This window comes from Pseudophryne corroboree, chromosome 9 (assembly GCF_028390025.1).
Source record: "Pseudophryne corroboree isolate aPseCor3 chromosome 9, aPseCor3.hap2, whole genome shotgun sequence".
Taxonomy (NCBI): domain Eukaryota; kingdom Metazoa; phylum Chordata; class Amphibia; order Anura; family Myobatrachidae; genus Pseudophryne; species Pseudophryne corroboree.
Window position 1 is genome coordinate 47170188 of NC_086452.1, and position 23664 is coordinate 47193851.

Consider the following 23664-nt stretch of genomic DNA (forward strand, 5'->3'; position numbering starts at 1 on the left):
GTCCCTACCAGAGGGAACCCTTTTCCTTTAAGCTTAACCCCATTAGTCCACAGTAGGGATGGCCATTGAAGAGGTCACCATCGAAGATGCCAACAGTGCTTTTCACTTATCGATGGGCAATCCTACTGTGGGCCAATCCGAGAAGGGAGTAGGATCAAATGGAAATGGGGCTAACCGATGGGCCAATCAGAGAAGAGGGCAGGACAGAGCGGCATGCTGAGGGAGGAGCTAAGCTCCGTGCCCCTGCTTTAGAAAAAAAAACATAACCACCTTCATCTGATCTCTGCCATCAATGGCAAAACCATTACCCATTGGTGGCAAATAATTGACAGTTGTTGATTGCCATCCCTAATCCACAAAACAGCGTGACTAGTTACTTGTGAACCCATTTATATTATATACAGTTTTTAAACTTATGTAGACTATGCTGCTTTGTCCAAGCATCAAACACAAGGATAGGTTTGTTGGATAAACTTTACCTTGACCAGAACATGTAAACTTAATTTCATTTCACGAGTGTAGGAATGGACATCGAAGATTGATCAATCTTTAGGTTCCGATATTCATAAATATTTTGATTGATGCAAGGTGCCTGATAATGTGTGACCTTTACCTGTGCCAAACCCTATAATTCCTGACAACAGTACAGGGCACTGGATCACAGCCAGGGTCACCGGCTTTCACACCTTCCCATCCCATTAGTGTACACAGCGAAAGGGTAAACAGTGGCAGGAACCACAAAACTACAGCTCCAATTCTCTCTGCCATCGGGGCAGTTATATTGCATATATATACAATATTGTAACGTCTGTATCAATATCTTATCAGTCAGAAGAACATTCAAGGAATATTATTGCCGCAACTGCTAGTTCCCTAAATAACAAATCCCTTTGCTGCCTGGACACAGAACCAATGGCGCCCATTCATGATGTGCTATAGCTCCTACAGTAACCGCCTGGCCAGCCGATCGCCAGTGGTGTCTCCCACACACTGCTGCATTGCATTCTGCGGACAGAGAAGCAGGTCTCCTGGGCACATCAGTGGCACTTCGATGCAGCAATATATTGATGCTTTAATAAAGTTGATCAGCTGCCATCAATGCGCTGACACCGATCATGCACTGAAGATATATTGACGGGGGCACTTAATTTGTCCATCCCTACATGTAGAATTACCAAAAACAATCTTGATATTGGGGGTCATTCCGAGTTGATCGCTCGCTAGCAGTTTTTAGCAGCTGTGCAAACGCTATGCCGCCGCCCACTGGGAGTGTATTTTAGTTTAGCAGAAGTGCGAACGGTTGTATCGCAGAGCGCCTGCAAACTTTTTTTGTGTAGTTTCAGAGTAGCTCAAAACCTACTCAGCGCTTGCGATCACTTCAGGCTATTCAGTTCCGGATTTGACGTCACACACCCGCCCAGCGTACTCCCAGCCACGCCTGCGTTTTCCCTGGCACGCCTGCGTTTTTCCAAACACTCCCTGAAAACGGTCAGTTGCCACCCGGAAACGCCCACTTCATGTCAATCACTCTGCGGCAACCAGTGGGACTGAAATGCATTGCTAGACCCTGTACAAAACGGCATAATTAGTTGTGCCCGTACGCCGCGCGTGCACATTGCGCCGCATACGCATAACTGCTGTTTTTTAGCCTGATCGCTGTGCTGCGAACAAATGCAGCTAGCGATCAACTCGGAATGACCACCATTGCCACAACAAAGATAGACTACACAGTGGCTACTTAAGCGCCACCTGCTGTCCATCCAGTATAAAGTCTTGAATAATACTTAACCTGTAGCTGTTGTTACACTCCAAAAAAATAACATGGCACAGTCATGCATAATAAGGTTCCTGATAGTGTACTCCTACACTGCACAATTTTTTAATATTGTAAATGGCCCACTGTGTACAACTTTTGACATAGAAAGTTGTACGAACTTACACATTTGCAAACAAGAGGGAGGAGAACATAGACAGCGTAGCTTCATCATGAAGATACTTGAGACAAGACAGTGTATTTATATAGTGCAGACAGAATAAGTAACCAACTAAATCAACTTTAATCTCATAGATTATAGGTTTTACTTCTCATGCCAAACATACTTTAAAAACATTATTTTAGATTTTTCTATTAGTGTTTTTATTTCTGAGAACTATTAAGCTGACCCTTTAGACGTAATATTGAATAGATTTATTTAGAGATGTCATCCGGCAGCCTTGCTTCCCAGTCGCTATGCTCGCCATAGATATACGTCAGTACGAGATAACACAGTTTTTCAGCTGTTGTTTTTCCACTCGGATGGAGGAGAGGAAAGAGTCAGAGAAATGAATCTACGCAGAACCCAGAAACGAAATGATTTCATACTTTGTTCTTCCTACCCCCCAACAAACGTGAATGGAATCCAAGGAGGTCAAAGATGAAAAAGTAATTACAAGATTGTTTCATATTGAGTGGACTGAGCTAATACGCGTAGATTGGGCTCTGGCTGACTTCACTCCAAGTGTTTTAGTCACTGCAGGGAAATGTGTGCGTAGAACATCAAACTCCACAACAAAGACGGAAAATGTGCAGACAGAAAGCCCAAGTTGTTAGAACACGGGCACGGAACAGATGCTAAGTGTCTTGCGGTGAGGGAGAAAAATTACTGGTAAATAGATGAGTCAGGCCGTAAAAGGAGGAAGACTCCGATCGAAGAAAAAAGATCAGTGAAATGAGAATAAAACATGTACATGGAAAAGATGTATTCAGTGATGTCATCATTACCCAACGTCCTCACGCCATTTAATAAAGAGCTATCACCTACATAGGGAATACATATGAAATCCCAGCAGATGGGATGCCACCGGTCTTGCCGGCATCCTGATGTATGGAATTCCAATAGGGGTCGGATAAGTATGTCTAACCTCCCCCATTCCCCCCCCCCAACCCTCTCTTCCCACAGCCTGACCCTAACCTTCCCCCTCCTCCCCACAGCCTGACCCTAACCCTCCATCTCTCGCAGCCTAACCCTAACCCTCCCCAGTGGTGCCAAACCCTAACCCCCCCTCCCCACAGCCAGACCCTAACCCCCCCTCCCCACAGCCAGACCCTAACCCCCCCTCCCTCCTCACAGCCAGACCCTAACCCCCCCTCCCTCCTCACAGCCAGACCCTAACCCCTTCCTCCCTCCTCACAGCCAGACCCTAACCCTCCCTCCCAGGCTGCCTAACCCGTCCATCCCCGCAGTCTAACCCTAAGCCTCTCTTCCCACAGTCTAACCCTAACCTTCCCCCTCCTCCCCACAGCCTGACCCTAACCCTCCATCTCTCGCAGCCTAACCCTAACCCTCCCCAGTGGTGCCAAACCCTGACCCCCCCTCCCCACAGCGAGACCCTAACCCCCCCTCCCCACAGCCAGACCCTAACCCTCCCTCCCAGGCTGCCTAACCCGTCCATCCCCGCAGTCTAACCCTAAGCCTCTCTTCCCACAGTCTAACCCTAACCTTCCCCCTCCTCCCCACAGCCTGACCCTAACCCTCCATCTCTCGCAGCCTAACCCTAACCCTCCCCAGTGGTGCCAAACCCTAACCCCCCCCTCCCCACAGCGAGACCCTAACCCCCCATCCCCACAGCCAGACCCTAACCCTCCCTCCCAGGCTGCCCAACCCGTCCATCCCGCAGTCTAACCCTAAGCCTCTCTTCCCACAGTCTAACCCTAACCTTCCCCCTCCTCCCCACAGCCTGACCCTAACCCTCCATCTCTCGCAGCCTAACCCTAACAATCCCCAGTGGTGCCAAACCCTAACCCCCCCTCCCCACAGCCAGACCCTAACCTCCCCTCCCTACAGCCAGACCCTAACCCTCCCTCCCAGGCTGCCTAACCCGTCCATTCCCTAAGCCTCTCTTCCCACAGTCTGACCCTAACCTTCCCCCTCCTCCCCACAGCCTGACCCTAACCCTCCATCTCTCACAGCCTAACCCTAACCCTCCCCAGTGGTGCCAAACCCTAACCCCCCCTCCCCACAGCGAGACCCTAACCCCCCCTCCCCACAGCCAGACCCTAACCCTCCCTCCCAGGCTGCCTAACCCGTCCATCCCCTAAGCCTCTCTTCCCACAGTCTAACCCTATCCTTCCCCCGAGGCCTTGGATGGAGATAAAGTGGCGAGAGTTAAAGTCCCCACCAACCAGAATAATAGTAGAGTTTGTTCATCCGAGTTGGTGACTTGAGAAGTGGGACAGACATTAATTGAAATATGGTAGCATCAGTGAGCAACGTCTTAGGTATTTTCTGCGTATACAGATCTCTTCTGGCATTCTTTATATGTTTTCATGCAAAAATGACTGCGAAAATGGAAACACAGTAATGTCACTGATTACACTTGTCTAAAATAGATTATTTTCTATTTTTAGAATTTTATTTATTTCTCTAATTCCAGTTTAAAATTTTTTTTTTTTTAAATGTCTGTTGAACTTTAAAATTGTTTGTTATAACACTCAGACATAGGTTACACTCCAGATGGTGTTTTATTACTACCTGTATTACTACTGAGATTAGTATAGACATACAACGACACTTCTTACTTACAGGACCAGTAGTAACATGGTGCCTCCAACAGGTCAAATTACATGAAAAAAAGGGTTTGAGTAAACTACTTTGTAATGTAATATTTATTGTATGTAAGGAGTATCCTTGTTTTTCTCAATAATTAAAATATGATTACTCAAAATAAATAATCATTTCCGTTTAGACAGTGTCCTTTTAAACTGACATCAGTAACAGTTATATATAAGGTCCAAAGGGGGTAATTCCGAGTTGATCACAGCAGGAACTATGGGGGTCATTCCGAGTTGTTCGCTCGCAAGCGGATTTTAGCAGATTTGCTCATGCTAAGCCGCCGCCTACTGGGAGTGAATCTTAGCATCTTAAAATTGCGAACGATGTATTCGCAATATTGCGATTACACACCTCGTAGCAGTTTCTGAGTAGCTCCAGACTTACTCGGCATCTGCGATCATTTCACTGCTTGTCGTTCCTGGTTTGACGTCACAAACACACCCAGCGTTCGCCCAGACACTCCTCCGTTTCTCCGGCCACTCCCGCGTTTTTTCCGGAAACGGTAGCGTTTTTTCCCACACGCCCATAAAACGGCCTGTTTCCGCCCAGTAACACCCATTTCCTGTCAATCACATTACGATCGCCAGAACGATGAAAAAGCCGTGAGTAAAAAACCTAACTGCATAGCAAATTTACTTGGCGCAGTCGCAGTGCGGACATTGCGCATGCGCATTAAGCGGAAAATCGCTGCGATGCGAAGATTTTTACCGAGCGAACAACTCGGAATGACCCCCTATGTTAGCAGTTGGGCAAAACCATGTGCACTGCAGGAGGGGCAGATATAACATGTGCAGAGAGAGTTAGATTTGGGTGGGGTGTGTTCAATCTGCAATCTAATTTGCAGTGTAAAAATAAAGCAGCCAGTATTTACCCTGCACAGAAATAAAATAACCCACCCAAATCTACCTCTCTCTGCACATCTTAAATCTGCCTCCCCTGCAGTGCACATGGTTTTGCCCAATTGCTAACTAAATTCCTGCTGCGATCAACTTGGAATTACCCCCAATGTTACCATTTCACTTTGCAAATTTGCAAAAAAAAGAAAACCTTTAGTTTAAAGGTCAACTCAAAAAATGATGTTGCTGATTAGAGCCATCATGGCAGGTACAGTACTGCAGCTACTTAGGATACCTGCTGATACTTGAAATAGGACTTCTGCCTGAAAGTTCCTGTTGAAGACTCAGAGTACGCTAAATGACACATTGCTGAATAATTGACTCTTCTGAGCTACGTGTGTAACCATGGTCTGGAAACAAATGGACAACATGAATGATTGCTGTCAAATGGCAGCTACAGTAAATATAAATGGGTGGCCCTAGAGTGACACTAGGCAGGACTTCAAATTGACTTTTTTTTGTCTGAAATCCTAATGTGGCAAAAGAAGGTGCAAAGGGAATTACAGAGGTAGCTCCGGATAGCAGAATGTGGGTCTGTACCGATGTATGTGCTAGCACTTTTCCTTTTCCTTAATAAATTGGTCACAAATCTGTATCCCCATTGTTGGTTGTTGTCATAGGCGTGCGCAGCACATTTTATTAGGGGGTGCACCGTCGGAGGGGTGTGTCTAGCACCGCCTTTTGGGCATGTCTAGCACCATCTATTGACGGTCAACACAATATAAAATGTCCACCCTTGTACCAATCCTAATAAAGCAGATACATTGTCAGATGTTGTGGTGTGCACCAAACAAACACCCCTGATGGCACTCACTGCAATTACACTGCTCCTCCTCAGCCTGGTCTGGCTCCCCCTCTCTTTCCTCTGCAAGCTGCAGCAGCTTACTTACAAGTCAGCCACTCATTGACACTGACAGTCACAGACTAGTACTGCTGCTGCTGGAAAAACGAGTGACGTGTCAATGTTGCTGCCGACCGCCTGCCAGTATTGAATTTGTCTTCCTAAGAGGAACACTGGCTGCATGCTGATCCTCATCAGTGGCTGGCGTTGGCATGGCATAGAAGGAGAGAGGTGGGCATGTGGCGGGTAATCACATCACATCATACTGTTTTTGTACATGGAGGTGGAGCTGGGAGTTTGAAAGCCAGTGGCAGTGGCACCCTTGATTAACCCAGGCGTCAGGTCAGTAATACAGTCCTGACAGGGTGCAGTGCAGAGGGGACAGTAATCAGCTTGCTCGGTGATCGCTACATCAGACATGTGAGATCAGGGTGCCAGACATTAGGGGGTGCCTGTGCGCACCAGGAACCCCCCTCTGCGCACACCTATGGTTGTTGTGCATAATAAATTGTGAAATGTTGCAAATCTGCAGAAAACACTAATTGTCGCTGGATTTATACTATATCCGTTCTGATAAGTAGGCCCCTCTATCTTGCTGTCATATAAATTCCTATAAGTGTCCATATGCCTGCTTTCCAATACTAAGGGGGTTATTTATAAGTTGTTAGCAAACCACCAAAAAAAATTAGCAATTGGGCAAAACCATGTTGCACTGCAGGTGGGGCAGATGTAACATGTGCAGAGAGAGTTATATTTGGGTGGGGTGTGTTCAAACTGAAATAATAATTGTAGTGTAGAAATGAAGCAGCCAGTATTTACCCTGCACAGAAACAATATAACCCACCCAAATCTAACTCTCTCTGCACACGTTACATCTGCCACACCTGCAGCACACATGGAGGGTCATTCCGACCCATTCGCTCGCTGCGAACGGGTCCCTGCTGCACTATGGCGCCGGCGCATGCGGGACAGCCGAAGGCAGTAGCAGGATAGCGATCGCCTCTGCCTGATTGACAGGCAGAGGCGATCGATGGGCGGGAGGGGGCGAAACGGCAGCGTTTAGCTGCTGTTTCGTAGGCGCGGTCCGGCCAACGCAGGCGTGGCCGGACCGAACGAGGGGCGGGCCGCAGCGGCTGCGTGACGTCATACGCAGCCGCTGCGGGCCAGGGAGCGAGGAGTAGCTCCCGGCCAGCACGCTAAAGCTGCGCTGGCCGGGAGTTACTCCTGAAGTGCAAAGGCATCGCCGCTGTGCGATGCTTTTGCACTTCTGTGAGGGGGGCCAGACTGACCGTAGTAGGGCTGCAATCGCATCTGCTTGATTGACAGGCAGAGGCGGTCACTGGGCAGGGGGGGGCGGAACGGCGGCGTTTGGCTGCCGTTTCGGTGGCGTAGTCCGGCCAACGCAGGCGTGGCCGGACAGAACGGGGGGCAGGCCGCAGCAGCTGCGTGACGTCACACGCAGCCGCTGTGGGCCGGGGAGCGATGAGTAGCTCCCGGCCAGCAGGCTAAAGCTGCGCTGATCGGGAGCTACTCTTGAAGTGCAAAGGCATCGCTGCTGTGCGATGCCTTTGCACTTCTGCGGGGGGGTTTGCACTTCTGCGGGGGGTGGGGGGGCGGCACTGACATGCGGGTCCCTGCATGTCAGTGTGAATGATCGTAGCTGTGCTAAATTTAGCACAGCTACGATCATCTTGGAATGACCTCCATAGGGCCTAATTCAGAGTTGATCGCAGCAGCAAATTTGTTAGCAGTTGGACAAAACCATGGGGGTCATTCCGAGTTGTTCGCACGCAAGCTGCTTTTAGCAGCTTTGCACACGCTAAGACGCCGCCTACTGGGAGTGAATCTTAGCTTATCAAAATTACGAACAAAAGATTAGCAGAATTGCGAATAGACACTTCTTAGCAGTTTCTGAGTAGCTCCACACTTACTCGGCATCTGTGATCAGTTCAGTGCTTGTCGCTCCTGGTTTGACGTCACAAACACACCCAGCGTTCGCCCAGACACTCCTCCGTTACTCCAGCCACTCCCGCGTTTTTCCCAGAAACGGTAGCGTTTTTTCACACACTCCCATAAAACGGCCAGTTTCCGCCCAGAAACACCCACTTCCTGTCAATCACACTCCGATCACCAGAACGAAGAAAAAACCTCGTAATGCCGTGAGTAAAATACCTAACTGCATAGCAAATTTACTTGGCGCAGTCGCACTGCGGACATTGCGCATGCGCATTAGCGACTAATCGCTCCGTTGCGAGAAAAAAATAACGAGCGAACAACTCGGAATGACCCCCCATGTGCACTGCAGGTGGGGCAGATATAACATGTACAGAGAGAGTTAGATTTGGGTGGGTTATTTTGTTTCTGTGCAGGGTAAATACTGGCTGCTTTATTTTTACACTGCAATTTAGATTTCAGTTTGAACACACCCCACCCAAATCTAACTCTCTCTGCACATGTTACATCTGCCCCACCTGCAGTGCACATTGTTTTGCCCACCTGCTAACAAATTTGCTGCTGCGATCAACTCTGAATTACCCCCATAATTCACTAAGCATCAGTCTGTATAAACCACTCCAATAATATCAGGAAATACATACAAGGAACATGGGTGTTCCAGGTTCCAGACAAAATATAAAAAACACAGTAGCGTAACCTTGGGACACGTACAGGTATATATATATACAGTATGTATCCAATCCATCATCTTGTATGTTCTGTTCATCATCTCCCATGGATTCCAGGCATGTTGTGCTCTGTTTTAAAATGTTTGTTGAAGTTATTTGAGATAGATGATACAACATGGTGATTGCAACTCTGAAATATAATAGTAATATAAGTAGTTAATAGGACCAAAGTCTGTTCTTCAGATAACCCAGATAACCTCTGAGAACTGCACAGTATCCAGATGAAGTAGTGGCAGAGGGTTGATGGATGAGATTACTCTGAATAACTACAGTTCAGAGGTCAGTACATTCACTCTCTGTAGCTCCTGGCCAGTTGGTGGGTTGGTCCTCTTTGTCATACCTCAAACTCAATGCATTTGAGGACCTGTATGTGGTAGATCCACTGGAAAATGATTTTTATTCTCCACAGGTCTGCAAATGAACTGAAACCTCCTCATAAAGTCCCCAGCAGGCGTCTGTCTGTTTGTTCAGGCTAATCTAGAGAACCGCTGGATGGATTTTGATGCAGTTTTCATAAGTTTATAGAGCAATTGTCAAGGGAGAGTTTGGTTTCCGAAACATTAACCTATGACATAAAGGAGGCGAGCAGTGATGATTTTAGGGAAGCAAGTAACAGATAAAATGGCCACCAGAGCGCTTTCTTGGCTTACACTGCCTAAATCGTTAAAGATATATCACAAAGATGGACTTTATTTCATACTATATAGAGATTGTGGGGTCTATGTACTAAAGCCTTGGAGAGAAAGAAAGTGGATGGTGATAAAGTATCAGCCAATCATCTCCTAACTGCCAGGCTACAGGTTGTGTTTGAAAAGTGAGCTGGGTGGTTGGTACTTTATCTACATCCACTTTATCGCTCTCTTAGTACATAGACTCTTGAATTTGATATGTATTATCCGGATTCTCCAGAAAAATGTGTGTATGTAGGCCCTGTTTACTGAGACAAAATTTCAGTTTTTCCCTTTTTTTCCATCCCTACAGTATTTAATTTATGTGAAAAATGATTCTATGTCCTTAAAGTAATCTTATAAGACCTTGGTTCAAAAAGCCTACCTTGGTTCAAAAAGCCTATCGCCGTAAATTCAACATTTGCTCCTGTGCGAAGCAGTGGTGAGTCGCTAGTGTGATAAAATTAACATTATTGTGGAGAAATCACAATAATAAGAGATTAAATGGGATAATCATTTGTTGCTTAGTAGTACCAGAGTTGCTGGGGTGGATCTTCTGCTGCTTAGCAGTACCAGAGTTGGTGGGGTGGATCTTCTGCTGCTTATCAGTACCAGAGTTGGTGGGGTGGATCTTCTGCTGCTTATCAGTACCAGAGTTGGTCGGGTGGATCTTCTGCTGCTTAGCAGTACCAGAGATAGTGTGGTGGATCTTCTGTTGCTTAGCGGTACCAGAGTTGGTGGGGTGGATCATCTGTTGCTTAGTTGTATCAAAGATAGTGTGGTGGATCTTCTGTTACTTGGTGGTACCAGATATGGTGGGTTAGATCTTCTGTTACATAGCGGTACAATACATAGTTAAAAGGAGCTTGTGTTTACTAGCTATATTAGAAATTAACTCTGTGACCTGTAAACTTTCTTTGTTCTAGGGTTTATGCTTGCCACCTAGCAACAGCTGGTAGGTGCCAAGCAACCTTCTGATTCCCACTGGAACAAATTAAAGTGAAAAGATTTCACTTAGCTTAACCTAGGGTTGGCCATGAACTATTGATTATTTATTACCTGTTATTTACATAGCACATACATATTCCACAGCGCTTTAGAGAGAATATTTGGTCATTCACATCAGTCTCTGCCTCAGTGGAGCTTACACTCTATATTCCCTATAACATGGCCGTACATATACACAACAGGGTCAATTCTTGTTGAGAGCCAGTAAATGTACACCTACGAGTATATTTTTGGTTTGCGGGAGGAAACTGGAGAACTCAGAGGAAACCCACACAAGCTAGCAGAGAATATACAAACACTGCCACCGCTCAAACCCTATCCTCGAGCAGACTTTTCAGATGCCTAATGATGATGGCAATCCCAAGCCCAGTACATGGCCCTAGAGAAGAAGGCATGTTAATTTAAGTCACGAGGAAAGAAGATACAACCAGGTCAGTTACAACATGAGTGTTTACTAGCAAGGTCTACAACTTAAAACATCAGATAAGTAATAGTAGCGCAAGAAAGCCTTAAAAGGAAGACTTTAAACTTTTAACATGGCGCTGACATAGGATGTCACCAGTCCAACAAGTTTTTCTTCAATTCTGCCCTGCACTAGCTGCTCTGGTCACTTGTAATATGTTTGTGACATGGAAACATATACATGCAACAACAGTTCAGCCACAAAGTGCTAGGCCACACAGACTGACATACAAAGTGACCACCAAGTTCTCGAGTTCTTAAAAGTTGCCTTTTTTAAGTTGCACCACTCACTACTGATCTGCAAGATGTGTCTGGAGGAAACATTACCAAAGAACTGTTGTTCAAGAGCTTCATGGTTGGCTTTCCATGGCAAGAGCAGCCACACACAAGCCTCGGATCATCCTGGGCAATGCCAAGTTTGGCCTCTAGTGGTCTACAGCAGAGCAGAACACAATGGGACTCTGGATCAGTGGAAACTAATTTTTTGGAATGACGAATCGTGCTTCACCATCTGGCAGTCTGGATTTGGCAGATACCAGGAGAACCCTTCCTGCATCAATACTTGCTACCATCTGTAATGTTTGGTGGAGGAGGAATAAAGGTCTTGGGCAGAATTTTACAGTTTAGCCAGAGCAAAATAGTTCCAGAGAAGGGGAATCTTTATGCTACAACATACAATACATCTTGATAGAGAATTATCTGCTTACTGCTTTGTGGGGGGATCCGGTCAGCATAGCAGCGTTTGGGATGCCGGCAGTCGGAATACCGTTGCCAGAACCACGACACTGGTCAGAAGACAGACACCGGGATCCTGACATGGATCACAAATCTGGCGCTGGAATCCTGACTGCCGGTATCCCGATCATAAGCATGGTGGGGCGGGTTAGGGTCAGGCTGCAGGTGTGGTGGTGGTGGTGGTGGTGGTGGGGGTTTAGGTTAGGGTTAGGCTGCGGGAATGGAGGGTTAGGTTTAGGCACTAAGAAGGGGGGTTAGCCACTAAGGGGAAAGGGTTAGAGACTAAGCGGGAAAGGTTCGGGTTAGGCTGCGGGGTTGGGGAGATTAGGGTTAGGCTGCGGGAAGGGGGGGTTAGGGTTAAACTGCTTACTTACCTGGTGTCAGGATCCTGCGCGTCGGAATGCAGTTGACGGTAATCTGACTGCCGACATTCCAAGGTTTTTTTTCCCATTTAAGCATGACCACATGCCTGTGCACAAAGCAGGGTCCATCAATCGGGGTCGGTATATAAAACCAACGAGATGCCAATTGTCAGGATACCAACATCGACATCCCGTTTGGCAGAATGCTGGCAGGGGGGCGAGCGCAACAAAGCCCCTTGCACTCGCCACAGGTTTTGTTCTCTCTCTGTGGGTGTTGTGGACACCCATAGAGGGGGAATCACCTAGGTTGCCAGTATTCCGGCGGCGGTATAGTACCCCTGTCAGGATCCCGGCGTCGGTATTGAGACAGCCGGGATCCCGACCGGCAGTATGTTAAACTCATACCCATCAAACAATGGTTTACCGAGTTTAGTGGAAGAACTTGGTTGGCCTGCACAGACTCTGACCTTAATTCCATCTAACACCTTTGGGATGAATTGGAAAGCCAACGACGTGGAATATCTATTGTCCAATATCTGTGCCCAGCCTCACTAATTATTTTATGGCTGAATGGATGTGAATCCCCGCCGCTATGTTCCAAATTTAATGGAAAAGTTTCCCAGAAGCATGGAGGCTATTATAGCAGCGAATGGAACCGTACAAGGGAGGCAGTGCGCCCTGTGCCAGCCCCACCCCCTAAACCAGCGATGTCATGATGTCTCGCCCCCCCTTGGTTGTAAACTCAGAAGTCCTTGTATTGCAAAGGACAGCTCTTACCAGTAGAGCTGTCCTTTGTGATGTCATTCAAGCATGTGGAGTTACTAAACGCTGTGATGAGTGTGAAACGCGGCATTTGATGCATCCCACCCATTGTAACATTTGCACTTTAGTAGATTTATTGCAGCAACTAACTATGTAAATGTAATGTACATTATTCTGTATTTTTATACTAGATTATAATAAGATTTTAAACCTACCAGTAAATCTTTTTCTCCTAGTCCGTAGAGGATGCTGGGGACTCCGTAAGGACCATGGGGTATAGACGGGCTCCGCAGGAGACATGGGCACTCTAAAGACTTTAGAATGGGTGTCCGTAAGGACCATGGGGATTATACCAAAGCTCCAAACCGGGCGGGAGAGTGCAGATGACTCTGCAGCACTGATTGAGCAAACATGAGGTCCTCATCAGCCAGGGAATCAAACTTGTAGAATTTTGCAAAGGTGTTTGAACCCGACCAAGTAGCTGCTCGACAAAGCTGTAAAGCCGAGACGCCCCGGGCAACCGCCCAAGAAGAGCCCACCTTCCTAGTGGGATGGGCCTTTACCGAATTTGGTAACGGCAATCCAGCCGTAGAATGAGCCTGCTGAATCGTGTTACAGATCCAGCGAGCAATAGTCTGCCTAGAAGCAGGAGCGCCAACCTTGTTGGCTGCATACAGGACAAACAGTGCCTCTGTTTTCCCAACCCGAGCCATCCTGGCTACGTAAATGTTTAAGGCCCTGACTACATCAAGGGACTTGGAATCCTCCAAGTCTCCCGTAGCCACCAGCACCACCATAGGTTGGTTCATATGAAACGATGAAACCACCTTAGGCAAAAATTGAGGACGAGTTCCACATGGAAAATCAGATATGGGCTTTTGTGAGACAAAGCTGCCAATTCGGACACCCGCCTTGCAGATGCCAAGGCCAACAACATGACCACCTTTCAAGTGAGAAATTTTAAATCAACTGTTTGAAGAGGCTCAAACCAGTGAGATCTTAGGAACTGTAGCACCACGTTAAGGTCCCATGGTGCCACTGGGGGCACAAAAAGGAGGCTGGATGTATAGCACTTCCTTTACAAAAGTCTGGACTTCTGGAAGAGAAGCCAATTCCTTCTGAAAGAATATAGATAGGGCCGAAATCTGTAACTTAATGGAGCCTAACTTCAGGCCCATATCCACTCCTCAAAAATAACCAAAATAAGACAGCGCTGACTGAGATGGATTGTCAAAATTACAGTATTATTTAATATTAAAATTACAATAAAATGCCAAAAATAAAATAAAACAAAATGAGATAGGTCTCACTGCACTAATGAGCTCATAGTCACCATACATATGTTGTTAATCGCTTGCTGCTTTATCCAATGCCCCTCATGGGGTCCGCACATTTGAATGTCCCTTATCCTGGGGTTGTAGCACAATCCCCGGGCCGAAATACTTGAAATGACAACGCTGGAGGAATAACTGTCCCAGTAGTGTGGCAATACAACAGGAATGTCCTCACCAGTAGTGCGTAGTGATGTATTGTTCGGTCCTTGTAGATGGATATGGGTACAAATAGCGTTATTTGGCGGAATCCTCAGGGGTCCAAGCAGTGATAGATATTCAGTGAAGGTGACACAGGCTCACACCTGACGCGTTTCCCAGCTGACTGCTGCTTTATCCTTACGCCCAATGAGGAGGATATATGGGAACATGAAGGTATGCCTCCTTTATGTCTAGTGACACCCTAAAATCCCCCCCTTTCCAGGCTGGATATCCTTGCCTTGAGAGATTCCATCTTGAATCTGAACCTCTTTAAATGTAGGTTTAGGAATTTTAGATTCAGAATCGGTCTGACCGAGCTATCCGGCTCCGGGACCACAATAGGGCTGAATAAAACCCTTTTCCCTGTTGCTCCAGGGGAACCATGATAAACATTTACTTTTTGACCAGCATTAGTATGGCAGCCAAAATGATTTTCCTCTCCGGAGAAGTAGCTGGCAAGGCCGATTTGAAAATCGGTGTGGAAGCCCCTCTTTGATGGATGTGGTAGAGGCCGGGGAGGACACTTTTCCTGTGAACTGGCCGTAGCCGGTGATCTTTTCCCTCTACCTCAGGCGAGGAACTAAAGCCACGCCCCCTTTCTGAACTTACGCGACCGTAAGGACTGCATCTGTTATTAGGGTGTTTCCTTTTGCTGCGGGGGAACATAAGGCAAAAAAGACGACTTACCCGCGGTAGCTGTGAAAACCAGGTCCGCGAGGCCCTCCCCAAATAAAACTTCACCCTTGCAAGGTAAAGCTTCCATATGACTCTCCGAGTCAGCATCAACTGTCCATTGACGGGTCCGCAGGGACCTACTAGCAGAACCTGCCAGGGCCTTAGCCCTTGAACCCAAACACCCAATATCTCTCGCAGCCTCTTTCATATATAGTGCTGCGTCCTTGATGTGACCTAAGGCCAACACCATACTATCTTTTTCTAGGGAGTCAATGTTAGACGACAAGTCATCAGCCCAAGCTGTAATTGCGCTACCTACCCATGCCGACGCTACTGCAGGTCTAAATAGGGCTCTGGCAGTCGCATAAAATTTATTTTAAGGTAGATTCCTGCCTACTATCCAAGTATCAGTAGGATCCTATACGGCCGCCGTATCAGGGGACGGCAATGCTTCCTTTTTGGACCAGGGCGTTAAGGCCTTGTCCAGCGTGGGCGAGGATTCCCACCGTAACCTGTCCTTTGAGGGGAAAGGATACGCCATTATAATACTCTTGGGAACTTGCAGTCTAATGTCAGGAGTCTCCCAAGCTTTTTTTTTTTTTAAACGGTCAGCTCATGAGATGAGTTAGGTTATTTTTCTTTAAATATGCAGACCCTCGTGTCAGGGACAGAGGAGTCCTCTGAGATATGCAAAACAAAGTTTATTACAATAAACCTAAATTGAATACTGTCGCGACTCATGGGTGCAACCTTGCATCATCCTAGTCGACACCGGAGTCGGAATCCGTGTCGGTATCAGTGTCTGCAAACTGGGTAAAGGGACATTTATGGGACCCCGAAGGGTCCTGGGACACAGTAAAAGCCATGGGTTTTTTACCTGCCTGTCTTTGGACTCTGCTTTGTCCAATCTGTAATAAAGCCACATTATCATTCAAAACATTCCACATGTCCACCCAATCAGGTGTCGGCTGTGCCGACGGAGACACCACCACCATCTGCTCTGCTACCTCCGAAGACGAGCCTTCCGCTTCAGACATGATTGTCGACACACACGTACTGACACCCCCCACACACACTGGGATAAATAAATATGGGGACTGACCCACAATAAGGCCCTTTGGAGAGAGAGAGAATGCCAGCACACACCCAGCGCTACAATATGCTGAAACCACGGTCCCAGCCTAAATAGCGCTTTATATATAAATATATGTACAAACTGCACCAAATAAATGTGCCCCCCCCCTCGTTTTTGTCCCCTGTAACTGTTCAGCAGGGGAGAGTCAGGGAGCACTTCACTGCAGCATGCTGTGGAGAAAAATGGCGCTGGTTAGTGCTAGAGGATCAAGCCCCGCCCCCTCGACGGCGGGCTTCGGTCCCGCTCAATTTCTTTATACTGGCGGGGGTTTTATATTATATTGCCTCAGCAGTATCTAATATCTGTGCCAGTGCTGTTTATGAGGTAAAAATTGCTGCCCAGGGCGCCCCCCCCCCCCTGCGCCCTGCACCCGTACAGTGCCTTCTGTGTGTGTGTCGGGAGCAATGGCGCGCAGCGTTACCGCTGTGCGTTACCTCAGTGAAGATCTGAAGTCTTCTGCCGCCTTTGAAGTCTTCTTTCTTCTCATACTCACTCGGCTTCTATCTTCCGGCTCTGCGAGGAGGACGGTGGCGCGGCTCTGGGACGAACGGCGAGGGTGAGACCTGCGTTCCGACCCTCTGGAGCTAATGGTGTCCAGAAGCCTAAGAAGCAGAGCCTATCAGTTAAGTAGGTCTGCTTCTCTCCCCTCAGTCCCACGATGCGGGGAGCCTGTTGCCAGCAGTGCTCCCTGAAAACAAAAAACCTAACAAGAAGTCTTTTTCAGAGAAACTCAGGAGAGCTCCCCTGTAGTGCCTCTAGTCTCCTCTGGGCACAGGATCTAACTGAGGTCTGGAGGAGGGGCATAGAGGGAGGAGCCAGTGCACACCCATTCTAAAGTCTTTAGAGTGCCCATGTCTCCTGCGGAGCCCGTCTATACCCCATGGTCCTTACAGAGTCCCCAGCATCCTCTAGGACGTAAGAGAAATAAGATTTGGCGTCTACATCACCCGCATTTTGTTTTCTTGTTTTCACTGAAGTACTTACAGCAGTAGGTGTGGTTCAGTATTATCAGAATAGACTTCAGCTTGTGTAAAATGGAGTCAGGAAATTGCCTTTATTTCTGCTGGAATAAATACAGCAGTATTTGTGGTTATAGATAATGGAACATCCTTTATCCTTACACAGCCACACAGTTATTCTCTGTAGTATCTCTGTGGCCCTGACCTCTCACTGTCAGACCTTGGCTTTGTTTGTGACGCCTTTCTACTTTAGCCCTGTGGCTTATCTGTGACCTTCCCGGTGTACTGACCTTGGCCTTGTTAGCCACTCCCCTTTTCGTACTCCCTGTGGCTTATACAAAAGACCAGAAGTGTACCAGACTCTGGCTTGCAGACTTCTCTTAAGGTGCATACACATTATGCAATATTTTAGACAGTATCGCTCATTTTCACCCTTCTGAGCGATATTGTTTAAAATATTGCCCAGTGTGTACGCTACGACCGATGAATGATGCACGCTCCCATGTATTATTATCGGTCCCCTCCGTCACCTGTGCATGCAGATCAATTTGTACTTAATGTCCAAAACTGCATGTTCTGGCCGGCCACGGCCATTCTCCTGGCGGACAATTTTTCTGTGACTTGCTTCGCTAAAATCATCACTGCTCAGCTCCTTTTTGTCATAGATTAATGCTTCATAAACCTAAACATTCCTGCAAGTTTGTACAAAGTGGCTCTGTGAAAATGTTGCAACTGCTGGCGGGTTGTGTAGAGACGCCCATAATCGGTGTCTCTGACCTATTTGCGTACAAAGACGCTACCATCGGACACACATTGGACGGACATCGAAATTCTGATTTACCCTATGTTAACAGTCAGGAAGTAAGAAGTCTGAGACATTTTCATTGTGTATGGGGTCGGAGTTTCAGTCAAAAACACGCCCCTGAGGCACCATTCCCGTTACCTCCTTCAAACGGTCCCTAATGGTCAATCACTTTGCAAAAAAATCCTCTCGGCCATTCCGGGCACCCCACACACTCCGCTTTGAATCGGAGGTGGCTCCCATCTCTGGAGGCGGGGTGGCTTTGTGTGTGTCTCGGGAGGGGTGGTGGTCTGTGTGTATCTCTTGGGAGATGGGGGAGGGCTTTGCCAGCAATTGTAGTAGCGGAGGCCCCCACAAATTCCGTTACCCTGGGCCCCCACCAGGCTTAAACCGGCACTGATTTGAAAATATTTTATTGTAATTGTGCAGACACTTTGTTTTATTCTGTAAGCTTAAATAAAATACACACTTGTTCCCTCCAACAGAGAGACGTTGGGTCTCCAGGTACCAGAGAGAAATATGGGTCTCCAAGTACCAGAGAGAAGATGGGTCTCCAGGTACCAGAGAGAAATATGGGTCTCCAGGTACCAGAGAAAAGATGGGTCTCCAAGTACCAGAGAGACGATGGGTCTCCAGGTACCAGTGAGAAATATGGGTCTCCAGGTACCAGAGAGAAGATGGGTCTCCAAGTACCAGAGAGACGATGGGTCTCCAGGTACCAGAGAGAACAGTGCCAGATTAAGGACCACATGGGCCTGGAGCTGAAATTTCTGAAGGGCCTATTGTGTACTGTCGCGGGGGATGTGACCAGAAACAGCGGGGTTGTGACTAGGGGTTGTGTCACGCAGCGCCACACATTGTTCCTTGCCTGAGTCAAAGCCACTCTGGGTCCTAGGGGTAAATTTACTAAAGGTTCTAAAAATGAAAAGTGGTGATGTTGCCCACAGCAACCAATCAAATTCTGTCTATCATTTCTCTTTTGAATCCGTGAAAATGATAGACAAAATCTAATTGGTTGCCATGGGCAACATCACCACTTTTCATTTTTAGAAACTTGAGTAAATTTACCCCCTAGTGTCTGCTTTCTGTAGCAGGTAAGCTAAGGCGCAGGATCAAATTTGCTGGTGGCGGTCCCCACAACCTAGTTGCCTCAGGGGCACATTGCACCAGGTAGCCCCTTATACACATTGCACCAGGTAGCCCATTATACATACTGCACGAGGTAGAGCCTATTATACACAGGTAGCCCCTTATATACAATTCACCAGGTAGCCCATTATACACACTGTATGAGGTAGAGCCTATTATACACAGGTAGCCCCTTATACACATTGCACCAGGTTTCCCATTATACACATTGCACAAAGTAGCCCCTTATACACATTGCGCCAGGTAGCACCTTATACACGTTACTCCAGGTAGTCCATTATACACATTGAGCCAGGTAGCCCCTTATACACATTGTACCAGGTAGCCCATTATACAAATTGCACCAGCTAGCCCCTTATACACACTGCACCAGCTAGCCATCACTCACCATCCGGCACCTGTGGTCCCCCGGCTCTATGTTCTTCTCATACTTCCGCCCAGCGTGAAGCTGAGCGGGAGTGAGTAGTGGCAGGAGGCGACCGGCAGCGGTAAGTGGCCGGGGGGGGGGGGGGGCAGCAGGCAGCGTCCAGAAGAGGACGGTGGGGTGACCAGCAGGAGGAAGTGGCGGGGTGCGGGCAGCATGAAGTGGCCAGGACTGGGGGCGACCGGCCGGCAGCAGGAAGTGGCAGGGGCATTGTGGTGCAGCCAACAGATGGGTGCTGATGGTGCCGGTGGGGTGACTGTGGCGGCCGCCCGCACCTAAAATTGCCACTGGTGGGATCCCCTGAGCCGAATGAGCAGCGATCCTCCCCACATCCCTCCCCCACAGCCAACAACACAGCCAAAAAAGCCCCTCTCAGTGCACATAGGGGGTAATTCAGACTTGATCGTAGACGTGCTAAATTTAGCACATCTACGATCACTTTCACAGACATGCAGAGGGACGCTCAGCACAGGGCTAGTCCGCCCCACATGTCTGGCTCTGCCCCCCACCCACACAGGTACAAAAGCATTGCATGGCGGTGATGCTTTTGTAGCTGAGTAGCTCCCTGCCAGCACAGCTCCCCAACGGTCCGGACACGCCTCTGTTGTCCGGACCGCGCCCCGCCAATGGTGTTCTAACGCTGTTGGCATGCCCCTTCCCGCACCGTGACCGCCTCTGTCTGTCAATCAGGCAGAGGCGATCGCACCAGTGAGATGCTGATAGCATCTCACTGGCTGCACATGCGCATACTGCACGTGCACACTACGTATAGTAATTCAGACTGCGATCGCTCCAGTCTCAATTACCCCCATAGTGCAGCTGAATGCACAAGGACCGAGCATCCACAGACATACCTGCCAACATTGGTCCGGGCAAGGGAGGGACATCATTGTGCGCCGAAGCCGCGTGCCTGAAATTAGGGTGTGTGTCCTCATGGCAAGAGCTGCGATCGCAAGCCACGCCTCCGTTTTCATCATTATGGGGCCATGAACAGCGCTCAGAGAGCTGTTGGCCATGCCCCCTGTCCCTCAATGCCGTGAATAGACGCTGTGCGCATGCACACAGCATCTATTTACCGCTGCTCTACTCAGAGCAGCGAGTAACAAGGGGGGGATCTCCCAACTGCCCCCACCCCCCCTCTGGACACTGCGACCCGCGGGTGGGACAGTTGGGAGGTATAATGAGACGTAAAGATCACCCACCTGAGCATAGCTTCCAATGTGAACAACCCAACCCAGCAACATGCTCATATCACCACACACGCCTGTCCCCCCCCCTCCACACACACAGACAGTTTCCCCAGTCCCTATATACACTGACACACACCCTGTGCCCTCCAGTCACACCACACACACACACACACACACACACACACACACACACACACACACACACACACACACACACACACACACACCTGTTCACTCCAGTCCCTACACACACATCCAGTCCGTCCTTTCCAATACACATACCTGTTCTCCACTGGCCTTCCACTCTCCCCCATTTCCCCCAGTCAGTTTCTGAGCTTCCGAACACCGCAGGAGCAGGCAGGGACACATACAGACGACCAGGAAAAGTCGGGGGTGTGGCCTAATCTTGGACCCATCGCCACACGCCCCCTTTGAGGAAAAAACACCCCTACCATTCAGCAGGAAGCATCGCACGAGCCGGCCAGGCAGGGTGTCACGGGACAGGACAAGCGGCTAAATCACCGGAGGCTGCTGCTGTCATGCATGGTTGTGGGGAGGCGCTTGTGTGCATGTCACAGTGTGACATCAAGGCGCAGGGGAGGAGCACAGAAATCTTTTAGCGCACGGAGACCTTTTGAGGCTTTCTGGTGATTTGCTGTAACAGGGAAAACATGTTTTCCTGTTTTCAGTAGCAGGGGATCCTGTGGGCCTATTTTAATGGGGGGGCTTGGAGCTGCAGCTCCACCCGCACCATTGTTAATCCGGCTCTGAGAGAGAAGATGGGTCTCTAGCTACCAGAGAGAAAGAAGGGTCTCCAGGTACCAGAGAGAAAATAGGTCTCCAGGTACCAGAGAGAAGATGGGTCTCTAGGCACTTGAGAGAAAGAAGGGTCTCCAGTTACCAGCGAGAAGATGGGTCTCCAGGTACCAGAGAGAAGATGGGTCTCTAGCTACTTGAGAGAAAAAAGGGTCTCCAGGTACCAGCGAGAAGATGGGTCTCCAGGTACCAGAGAGAAGATGGGTCTCTAGGTACTTGAGAGAAAGAAGGGTCTCCAGGTACCAGCGAGAAGATGGGTTTCCAGGTATCAGAGAGAAGATGGGTCTCCAGGTACCAGCGAGAAGATGGGTCTCCAGGTATCAGAGAGAAGATGGGTCTCCAGGTACCAGAGAGAAGATGGGTCTCTAGCTACTTGAGAGAAAGAAGGGTCTCCAGGTACCAGCGACAGTGCCAGATTAAGGTCCAAATGGGCCTGGAGCTGAAATGTATGAAAGGCCTATTGTGTGCTTTGGCAGGAGGTATGACAAGTGCTGCGATGAGGGTGGTATAAATAGGGGGTGTGGCCTTTGCTATGGGTGTGGCTATCTCCATGGAGGTTGTAGCTAGTGCCTACTGTTAACCATTTAATAGAGGAGCAGAGCGACAGACCCATACACACACATACAGTGGTTGTCGAAGTGGGAATTTTAAAGTGGGGGTATGGCAAATGAAACAGGATTACTGTTGCACGCGCCTAAAAAGGGGGCATGGCCACTGAAAAGGAGTGTGTCATTCAAAGTACATGCATTAATGTGCCCCCTCTTTTCCTAGTCTGTACAGCTACCCATTAACGTGCCCCCCTCCCTTCATAGTCTCTATATGCATCATTGTGCCCCCCTCCTAGTCTGTATGTGTAGTGAGCCCCCCTACCCTCATAGTCTGTATATGCGTCAGTGTGCCAACCTCCCCTCCTAGTCTATATTGTGTCAGTGTGCCCCCCTCCCCTCCTAGTCTATATTGCGCCAGTGTGCCCCCACCCCTCCTACTCTGTATATGTGTCAGGGTGCCCCCCTACCCTCCTAGTTTGTATATGCGTCAGTGTGCCCCCCTTCCCTCCTAGTCTGTATGTGTATTTCTATGCCCCCCTCTCCCATAGTCTGTATATGCTGTAGTCAGGGCTGGTTCTATACCTTGTGCCCAGGGTGAACATTTCCTTTGGTGATTCCCCCTCTCCCCATTGAAAACAGGGACACTGCGCACGCGTGTAAAAAAAAATAGGGGTGTGGCCACATAATAGTACAAATTCACATTACACCGCACAGTTGTACCACATATACATGCCAGGAAGAGCCCCTTATATATATTGCGCCAGCCAGAACCCCTTATACACATTGTGCCAGGCAGAGCCCCTTATACACGTTGCGCCAGGTAGCCCCTTATACACGTTGCGCCAGGTAGCCCCTTATACACGATGCACCAGGTAGCCCACTTGTACATGATGCACCAGGTAGCCCACTTGTACATGATGCACCAGGTAGCCCCTGGAATGCAGCATAGTACTGTTAGAAGAGGTTCGATGTGACAAATATGGACCAGGGTTATACATTAACAACTGATATCTATACACAGAGCACAGATTATTATTACCATTACATGTATAGCGCCAGCGCTGTACACAGAACTTTATTTGTGGATGCATGGTATAGGAGCAGACTCCATCCCATTACTACATCAGCAGACATATGCGATTCCAAAAGCACATAAAGAAACGGACACACCAGTGACAGAACTAGTAAGTGGTGGGCCCTTGTGCAACAATATGTTTTGGGGCACACCCACCCCACATTAAAAAAAAAAATGATATTCTATATAATTTGCAGCAACCCCTTCACTGCTGTTACAGTAAGGTGTGCATGCAGCGACAACATTAATTAGGACATATTTCTCTGGCTGCTCCCAATCACCCACAAACATACTTCTACTCACCAATTCTCTCACTAAGGGGGTCATTCCGAGTTGATCGCTAGCTGCC